The sequence below is a fragment of the Musca domestica genome, unplaced genomic scaffold (assembly GCF_030504385.1).
Source record: "Musca domestica strain aabys unplaced genomic scaffold, Musca_domestica.polishedcontigs.V.1.1 55, whole genome shotgun sequence".
NCBI lineage: Eukaryota > Metazoa > Arthropoda > Insecta > Diptera > Muscidae > Musca > Musca domestica.
The window spans coordinates 2,288,492-2,297,777 of record NW_026712355.1 but is presented as its reverse complement, the minus strand read 5'-3'; the positions used below and the strand labels follow the sequence as shown (position 1 = coordinate 2,297,777).

General features: G+C 32.0%; 1 long non-coding RNA gene across 1 annotated transcript; it reads right to left on the bottom strand.

The window, feature by feature from the left end:
• Window positions 1-6,732: 6,732 nt before the first annotated feature.
• Window positions 6,733-8,496, bottom strand: LOC131805403 (uncharacterized). Its single transcript, XR_009343674.1, has 2 exons — window positions 8,210-8,496; window positions 6,733-6,831 (listed from the first exon to the last, which is right to left on the bottom strand). It is a non-coding gene; the product is annotated as an uncharacterized LOC131805403 (long non-coding RNA).
• Between the last annotated feature and the right edge of the window lie 790 nt (window positions 8,497-9,286).

The following is a 9,286-nucleotide window of genomic DNA, read 5'->3' as shown; positions in this document are numbered from 1 at the left end:
CTTACACGTGCTGCTGAGGCCAAATTTCCAAGACATTTTTCGTTTACTAAACAAACACCAGACCTCTATGAGAAGTATGAGGAAAACCTGGGCAATGATGGAATTATGTGGGAAATACATTTTTTCCTCCCCAAGAAAAGAAAAACAAAATTTATTGTTCAAGTTATTTACATTTATGTGTTTTTTTTACATGGGTAATTTTTTTTTCTTTTAAGAATTTTCGATGGCAACCCATGGGCTGTGTGACAGACACACTATTTTGTGTTGCCTTGTAGTCATTTCACCCGATTTTTCCCCAAACAATGTAAGAGAAGAAAAGTTTACAAGCTTTTTGTTTTTTTTTTGTGATGATAGTTTGGTTGTTGCTTTTGTCACACGAAAACAAAACAACAACACACTAATTAACCATGTAAAACAACAATGATGGCAAACACAACAGCTGGTGGTGTTGGGAGAAGAAAAACTCGACTGTATTCTTGGGATTTTTCAAAGAAAACTATCTTTTTGGAAAAAAATATTTTAACTATTACAACAGGCTATTGGGAAAAATCCGACATTTTTTTTTTTAAATTTGAAATTAAAAATAATATTTTTTAAATTTGAAATTAAAAATAATATTTTTTTTAATTTAATATGAAATTTTAAAAGAGACATCTAAAATTTTTGAAATTATGCTTAATTCTACCCTCAGCCATATGGCTAGAGAGGGTATATATCATTTGATACGGCAAAATGTGCTTAATCGAAATAAGGGTTTTAGACCCTAGGTCACTTTGGACAAAATCCGTTTAACGATATTTGGAGTCGATCTAGCGATGTTCGTCCTTCCGGCTCTCTGACTGGCTGGTGGGCACACCATAACTCTCGAAGGGAGTATCCAATTTCGTCCAAACTTTGAACATCGTAACACTATTATCAAACTTTGAGCGAGTTCGGAGATGGGCAATATCGGTCCACTCCTTCTGGTACCTACCCCACAAAGGGACAAAATTTTGAATATCCATGAAGCTCATAAAACGTGAAATTAACAACTAATTCCATTCAGACTTGGTACATCCCAATATTTCCATCAACACAACAATTGCTGTGAAGATGAAAAATATCGGTCCACTCCTTCTGATACCTCCCCCACAAAAGGTCGAAATTTTCAAAGAAGTTAATTTACTGCACAGCAAGAGAAAGGATAATCCGATTTTGCTCCAACTTTGCAAATCCAAATATTTGCGTCAGTTCTTGGCATGATGCGAAAATGGACAATATCGCCACACTCCATCAAGTATCTCCCCCACAAAGGGTCAAAATTGTTAATATTTATAACTCTTATAATATGTGAAATAATGGTCCGATTGTCTTCAAATTACACACATCAAAATATTTTTATTAGCCCACGATCTGGTGAGAAGATGAAATAAATCGGTCGACTCCTTGATGTACCTCCACACAAAGGGTCAATATTTTAAATATCCATGAAGCTCATAAAACGCGAAATTATCATCCAATTCCATTCAGACTTGGCATATCCCAATATTTCCATCAACACAAGATTTGTTATAAAGATGTCAGATATGGGTCTACTCCTTGTAGTACCTCCCACACAAAGGGTCAATATTTTGAATACCCGCGAAGCTCATAAAACACGAAATTAACACCCGATTCCATTCAGACTTGGCAAATTCCAATATTTCAATCAACACAAGATCTGTTGAACAGATGGTAGAGATTGGACCATTCCTTCTGGAACTTCCCTCACAAAGGGTCAACATTTTGAATACCCAAAACGATTATAAAATCCGAAATAAGCATCCGATTCTCTTCATATTTCACACATTCCATTATTTTCTACTGACACAAGATCTCATCTGAAGAAGGCAGATATCGGTCCACTCCTTCTGGTATTTCCCCCACAAAGGGTCAAATTTTTGAATATCCGTAAAGCTCATAAAACACAAAATTAAACATCTAATTCCATTCAGACTTGGTACATCTCAATATTTCCATTAGCACAAGATCTGTTAAAAGATGGTAGAGATCGGACCATTCCTCCTGGTACCTCCCCCATAAATGGTTCAAATTTAAAAACAAAATGCTCAGAAGATGGCGAAATAAGCACCCAACTCTTTTCAAATTTCATACACACAAACATTTTTGCTAACACAAGATCTGTTGTAAGATGATATATATCTGCGAACCCCTTCTGGTACCTCACCCACAAAGGGTCACAATTTTCAATAGTTTTATCTGTCATAACTTGCGAAATAAGTCAGCGATTCTTTACAACTTACTGTAGCTAAATTTATCTCTCATTGCCAAAAACTTGAGATGAATATGAAATTTATGATTTCGCATAAAACTGGATATAAAAATTAGATTTTCTTAAAATTTTATAAAAAAAATATTTGTAGACTTCAAAAACGTTGATAATATTTAAATAGTTTTATTTTGAATAAATATTTAGTGCCAAGCTATTTTTAAATTTTATTCAAACCTTTGGAACCCCCAAAAAGAGTGTGTTTTCATATTTACCCTCTTTAATATAGCGAATATAACTTCTCTCCACTCTCTAATAGTTGTAATCTCTTAAAATAATTCATTTTCCTCCTCTTCCTTATTCGAAATCACAATATTTACATTATGTTCACTTCCCCCAATAACTCCTCATTATAATAACACAGTTCACATTTTCACCTCCCCTCTCTTTCTGACGAGAGAAGATCACTCTCATAGTATTACTCACAAACCATACAAGCCAATAATGACAGATTATTTCAATTTCTAAAAATACCTGTTGTTCAGATGCTGATTGTGATTTATTTTCAATGTAGGTGCCTATTTGTGTTTGGAATAGTCATCAAAACGACGAATGACGGATTCTCTATATATATGGGGAGGATGAGCACCTTTGTAACATAACAAATTCCTCGAGAGAGTGGGGGTAACACGAAAATAACCAACTCGCAATAACAAAAACAATAACACAAGGTGAAAAATACCTTTGCACTGAGGCAACAAAAACATTCGATTTTAATTAGGGATACCGTAAGGAGAGAAGAGAGAGAGAGCAAGAGAGAACTACACACAAACATCATTCATGTTTTTTTGTATTGTTTTAGTTTTTATTTTTGGATTTCTTGTAATTTGTAAGACAACACTAACAACAACAACATAGGTCCCACAGAAAAGGTAAGAAAAAAAGGAGAAGGGACAATCACAACAAAACACACACAACTACAACTTTATTAAATCTAAATAATTGTAAGAAAATTATGACAAGGCAGAGGGAAGGAAGGAGACACACCGAATGGCTGTCGTGTACATCAACTGTTAACCTGTGAGATGACAATAAACAGCAGCAGCAGCGCCAACAAAAACAAGCAAACAGGAAATGCCGTTTGATTAACAGGAAGAGAGTGAGTAGGGAGAAAAAAGGTTTTTTCATTAGGGGGACAGTGTTGTCAACGGTTGTATTTAAGAAATGGAAATCACTGGAAATGTGAAATTAAAATAAAATTATTTGAAAAAGTAATGGTATCTAAGAAAGGTATTTTTTAAAAATCGCCATAAATTTACAAATTAAGGGACAATAAAAAAATAACCAGGGAGAGAGGGATAAAAAAGGTTTTTATGAAACAGAAAGTATTGTCAAAATTCATCTCTAAAAAACCGTTAAAAATTTTAAATCGAAACAAAATTATAGGAGCATTTATTACAAAATTGAAATAGATTGCTTTGATATGGATATATGCCGAGAACAGTGTTGCTAACCTTCTTCAAAAATCGTCATTGAGATGCCAATAAAGAGCAAAAAACAATCAAACAGGTAATAACCATTAGGCTAAATGGAGAGATTCAGTAGACATAAACTATTTTCTTAAAGGATGACAATGTTGCCAATGGTTACATTTAAGAAAAATCAATGAAAGTTTCAAATTGAATTTAAAATTAGGTCAAATATTTGTTATAAATAAATCGAAAAAAAAAATTGTTTTAAAAAGGAGTATTGTCGAGAACAGGGTTGCTGAGCTCTCTTAAAAGTCGCGAATTATTTTTATATTTTTATTTTTCTGTATACCCATCCACTGCTAACCAGTGAGAGGGTGATAGAAAGCAGTTCCCCGTTACAAGGAAGAGAGTGGCCAAGAAAAAATGTTTTTGTTGAAAAAAAGTGTTGACAACTTTAGAAAAAAAAAATCGCCGAAATTTTAAATCAAGAAAAAAAATAAATTGTATTGAAATTAATATAAAATTTGGCGAGAACAGAGTGGATGATCTCTCCTTTGGTATTTTTAAATTTATACTGCCAGAGACATGATAGATTTGCTAATCTTGTTTTTAAAGTGACAGTGTCGGAATTTTCTGTATGAGTTGACATCATTGATTTAACAAAATTCATTTTTTAAACTTGAGTTCAATTTTTTTTTATTAAAAAAATCATAAAATTGGCATCACTCTTTTCCCAAAGAGATATGGAAACTCTAATTTCTTATCGCCGAATAGATTCCTCTCCCGCACTAAAGTACAAAAGAATAAATAACAAATTTAAAATAACAGTTTTCCAAGAAGAATTAATTAATTCCTTTTTTTTTTGTTAATTGTCACAAATTTCAAATTTTTATTGTAATTATTGTGGTTTTTGATATCGAAAAAAAGCGCTGAGTTGACATCCCTCTAAAGGAGGTGTATGTATTTATTTCCCTTTTCTTTGCTAATCTTTCTTGTGACAAAATGTGTTTTTTTTACGAAAAATTCTCGAAGTTAGAATCACTGTTTTAAAAAAGAAAAAAAAACAATCTAATTCTTAACAATAAATTCTGTATTTTCCTTATTGCAAAAAGAAAAGAAACAAAAATCTTTTCCCTCTTTTACGTTAATTATAGTGTTTTTTATTGTTACTCTTTTCAATTGGGAACCATAAAAATACTTTGTCTTTGTTCTTTCTCCTCTCCCTTATGACAAAAAAGCAAATTTATTAGGTTTTTATTGTGATTTTCATTTTTAAAAAATCCTCTAAGTTAGCATCACTCTTTGCAAACATTTTTTTATTGCTCACTTTTTGTAACAAAATACAAATATTTATTGTAATTCTTGTGTTTTTAATATCGAAAAAACACTAAGTTAGCATTACTTTTTTCAAAAAGAGACTAAAAACTATTTATTTTTTCTCTGATAATTCATTTGTTTCTTTTTGAAATATTGTAAACTTTTGCGACATTTTTTGTTTTGCTTTGTCGTTGAAAAAAACTCTACGTTGACATCACTCTTTTCAAGAATTAATTATAAACACTTGTTAATTTTCTTGGTTTTTTTATTGTTTTCCTTACAACAAATAACAAATGTTTATGCCATTTCTATTATTTTGTGGTTGAAAAAAAAAATCCACTAAGTTGACAACACTTTTTTCAAAAGTTCCATAAAAATCTATTTCCTTTTTCCTTGCCTATTTCTGACCTCCTCCTGACAAACTTCAACTGTTTATGTCAATTCTTTGGCAGTGTCGTTGGAAAAAAAACCTCTAAGTTGACATCACTCTTTTCAAGAATGAGTTATAAACACTTTTTCATTTTCTTGTTTTTTTTATTGTTTTCCTCACGACAAATTACAAATGTTTATGTCATTTCTATTGTTTTGTGGTTGAAAAAAATTCTCGAAGTTAACTACACTTTTTTTCAAAGAGGAGCCATAAAAATCTGTTTCCCTTTTCTTTGCCTATTTCCTCCTCCTATTTCCATCTCCTGACAAATTTCAAAGGTTTATGTCAATTCTTTGGCTGTGTCGTTGGAAAAAAAACCTCTAAGTTGACATCACTATTTTCAAGAATGAGCTATTAACACTTTTTCATTTTCTCGGGTTTTTTATTTTTTCCTCACGACAAGTAACAAATGTTTATGCCATTTCTATTGTTTTGTGGTTGAAAAATCCTCTAAGTTGACAACACTTTTTTCAAAAGAGGAGCCATAAAAATCTGTTTCCCTTTTCTTTGTTATTTCTGGCCATCTCCTGACAAATTTCAAATGTTTAAGTCAATTGTTTGGCTGTGTAGTTGAAAAAAAAAAAAACTCTAAATTAGCATTACTCTTTTCAAAAGAGTAGCCTTAAAAATCTATTTCCTTTTACCCTTCTATTTTTTCTGTTTATGGTAATTTTTGTGTTTTTTTCTTTTTGGCTGCAAAAAATCCTCTAAATTGACATTATTCTTTTAAAAAAGAGATATAAAAAATCTATTTATGTCATTTATATTATTTTGTGGTTGAAAAAAAAGCATCTAAGTTGACAACACTTTTTTCAAAGACCCATAAAAAACATAAAATTATATTTCCTTTTACTATTCTATATTTTCTGTCTTTGGTAATTCTTGCGTTTTTTTTTTCTTATTATCTGAAAAAAATCCTCTAAATTGCCATCACTCTTTTCAAAAAGGGGCCATAAAAAATCTATTTCCTTTTTCCTTGCCAGAAAATCATAATTTTTTTATGTTAATTTCGGTAATAAAAAAACCGTCCCTCAAAGGACAACTTACCTTTTTTAATGTCAAGATGTAAAACCTGTTGGTGGTTTCGTTGATAACCATGGATTGTTGATTGCGGTTGTTGATGGAGATTTGTTGAATTATTAAAACACTGATTGAATTTGGTGGTTTATAAAGAAATTTATATTTTTTTCATTTCTTTTTTTTTCGGAAAACACACAGACACTTTTTTTTGATTTTTATTGATTATGAATGAAAATTCAATGATATTTTTCTTTTTTGTGAAGGGTTTTTCAATTGATTTGATTTTTCTTTCAATCACTCACTTGGTTGTTGTTTTGATGATATCAATAACAATTTACCTTTACCTTTTCAATGAGACGATTGGGGGAGAGAGAGAGAGAAAAAATCAAGGGGTGAGCAGAGATAGGAATTTGATAATTATTATTGTATGTTAATTTTTTTATTTAATATTGCCATGAGAATCATTGGAATGAATTACTAATAGAGGTAAGGTTCTTATTCTACTCTGTGTGTGAGAGAGAGAGTACAGGGAGAGAAGTAACGGTCGACTGAGTTGAATAGGTGTTATTACAGGTGGTGTGAGAAACACAGAGAGAGGCAGGGAGCAAACAATTACATTTGTAATTGTTGGTTTGTTTTGAAATGGTCATAAAAATTCACAGAAAACTTGGACAAGTTGCAACAAAGTACAAATCTAGCAATTGGTGTCGCCCGTTCCCGTTTGGTTTTTCTACTTCTACTTCTTTTTTTTCTGGCTCTGCCTCTTCTACGATCTTTCTTTTAAAGAAGTTAGACAATCTAGCCGACTAGATTGGTAAACAGCTTAGAAAGGCCAACAACTGGCCGGGCCGATGTGCAGTAGAAACGTGTGGTAGGCAACATAACCAAAACAAATGGCCAGAAGAAAAACAAGGCAGCCAGACTCGAAACTAAATTAAAAAATCAAACACCAGCAGACAACCAGACCAGACCAAAAGAGGGTAAAAACAAATCAAATGGCCATTGGTCTGAGCTATGCGCTGTGGTTGATGGCCAAAACTGAATGAGTAAAAAACGCACAACGCAACACCACAAAAACACACAACCAAACAAATGAATAACTGACTGACTGGTTATTTCGCTGGCTGGCTGGCTGGCTGATGGACTGACTTTTTGTTACCTTGCCGCTCTACAACTTCTGCTGCTGCTTCTGCGGCTGCTACTAACTATGAAAAGGCCAAAAAAGTCAACATAAACTTAAGGCAATAACATGAAACCAGGCAACGGTAATAATAATACCACCACCGCCGCCACATAACACATAAACAGGCCCCCAGGCTCCAATGCAAGCAACAACTTCTCTCCAAAATTTTCTTCGTCTTTAAATTATTTTCCACAAAAAAAATTTGAAACAAAAATTTTCGCCAAAGAAAATATTTTTCGCTTTATTTTTTTGGGTTTTCTGACAAATCTCAGATGATTTTCTTAAAACACAATTTATTTGATTTTTACACTTTATTTTTTTTAGTTAATAATTTTTTTCACATATTTTCCACACTTTTTCTCATTCACACTTAGCCTAGGCCATTAAACGAAATAGTTGTTTTATTCTATTTTTCCATTTATTTGTAAAGTTGGCAGAGATGAACAAAAAAAAACTAAAACAAAACACAACAAATAAATTGTATGCCCCACAGCAGTCGGTTCGGTAATAACGCGTAAACGCACGAACTCTCCCATTACCTTTAAAACCGTACAACGTTGTTCTCACGACCAAAGTTAAAGTTAAACTGTAAAAAATATGCAGATGTTTATGTTTACCACTGACATAAATTACAATGGCAACGCATTGATACCACCAGACGGAGAGTTGGCAATGCCGCGTAGGGGGCATTGTTGATTTTCTCTTCGTTCTCTCTCAATTGCACAATTTTCTCTGGCAATTCGTAACGCCGTCGAATGGCAAGATATGTGAACGGCGTTCGTAATGTGTTGGTGTCGACGGTGGTGTATTGCTCTCCCATAACGGTTCTCCGGCTCATATTGCTCCATTATGGGGAGAAATAAAGGAAACAGAAAATAGTTTTTTTTTTGACTTTTCACACTTTTCTGTTAAAAGCAAACACAGAAGTTTGTGTTATATTTCACAGATGGCGCAATTGTGAGATAAATAACAGTTCAAAAAATCGTGAATTTTTGTCTGTTGAAAGCATATATAATTGCTTGTGGTATATTTGACAGATGGCGCATTTGTGGAGGCAAACAAAAGTGTTTTTAAAAATGTAGATTAAACAAATAATTATTATATAAGAAGATTAAGAAGAATTCTTAAAAAATATTTGCAATAAAAACTTTTTAACTACTTTTTAATAATTGAGTATTCATTTTTTTCATATTTTCTTCAAAAACATTGAATTTGGTTTCTTTAAAAATCCATGTTTGATCAGCTGTTGCTCCTTGAAAAATATTCTTTAAAAAATCCACGTTTGATGCCATTAAAAATATTTTTAAAACATTCCACATTTGATGTCCTTGAAATTTTTTTTAAAAATCCACATTTGATGCCATTAAAAATATTTTAAAACATACCACATTTGATGTCCTTGAATTTTTTTTTTAAAATCCACGTTTGATGCCATTAAAAATATTTTTAAACCATTCCACATTTGATGTCCTTGAATTTTTTTTTAAAACCCACATTTGGACAAATGGACAAATGACCGCCCTTGAAAAATATTTTTTAAAAAATCCATGTTTGATGTCTTTAAAAATATTCCACATTTGATGTCCTTGAAAAAACTTTAAAAATCCTCGTTTGAT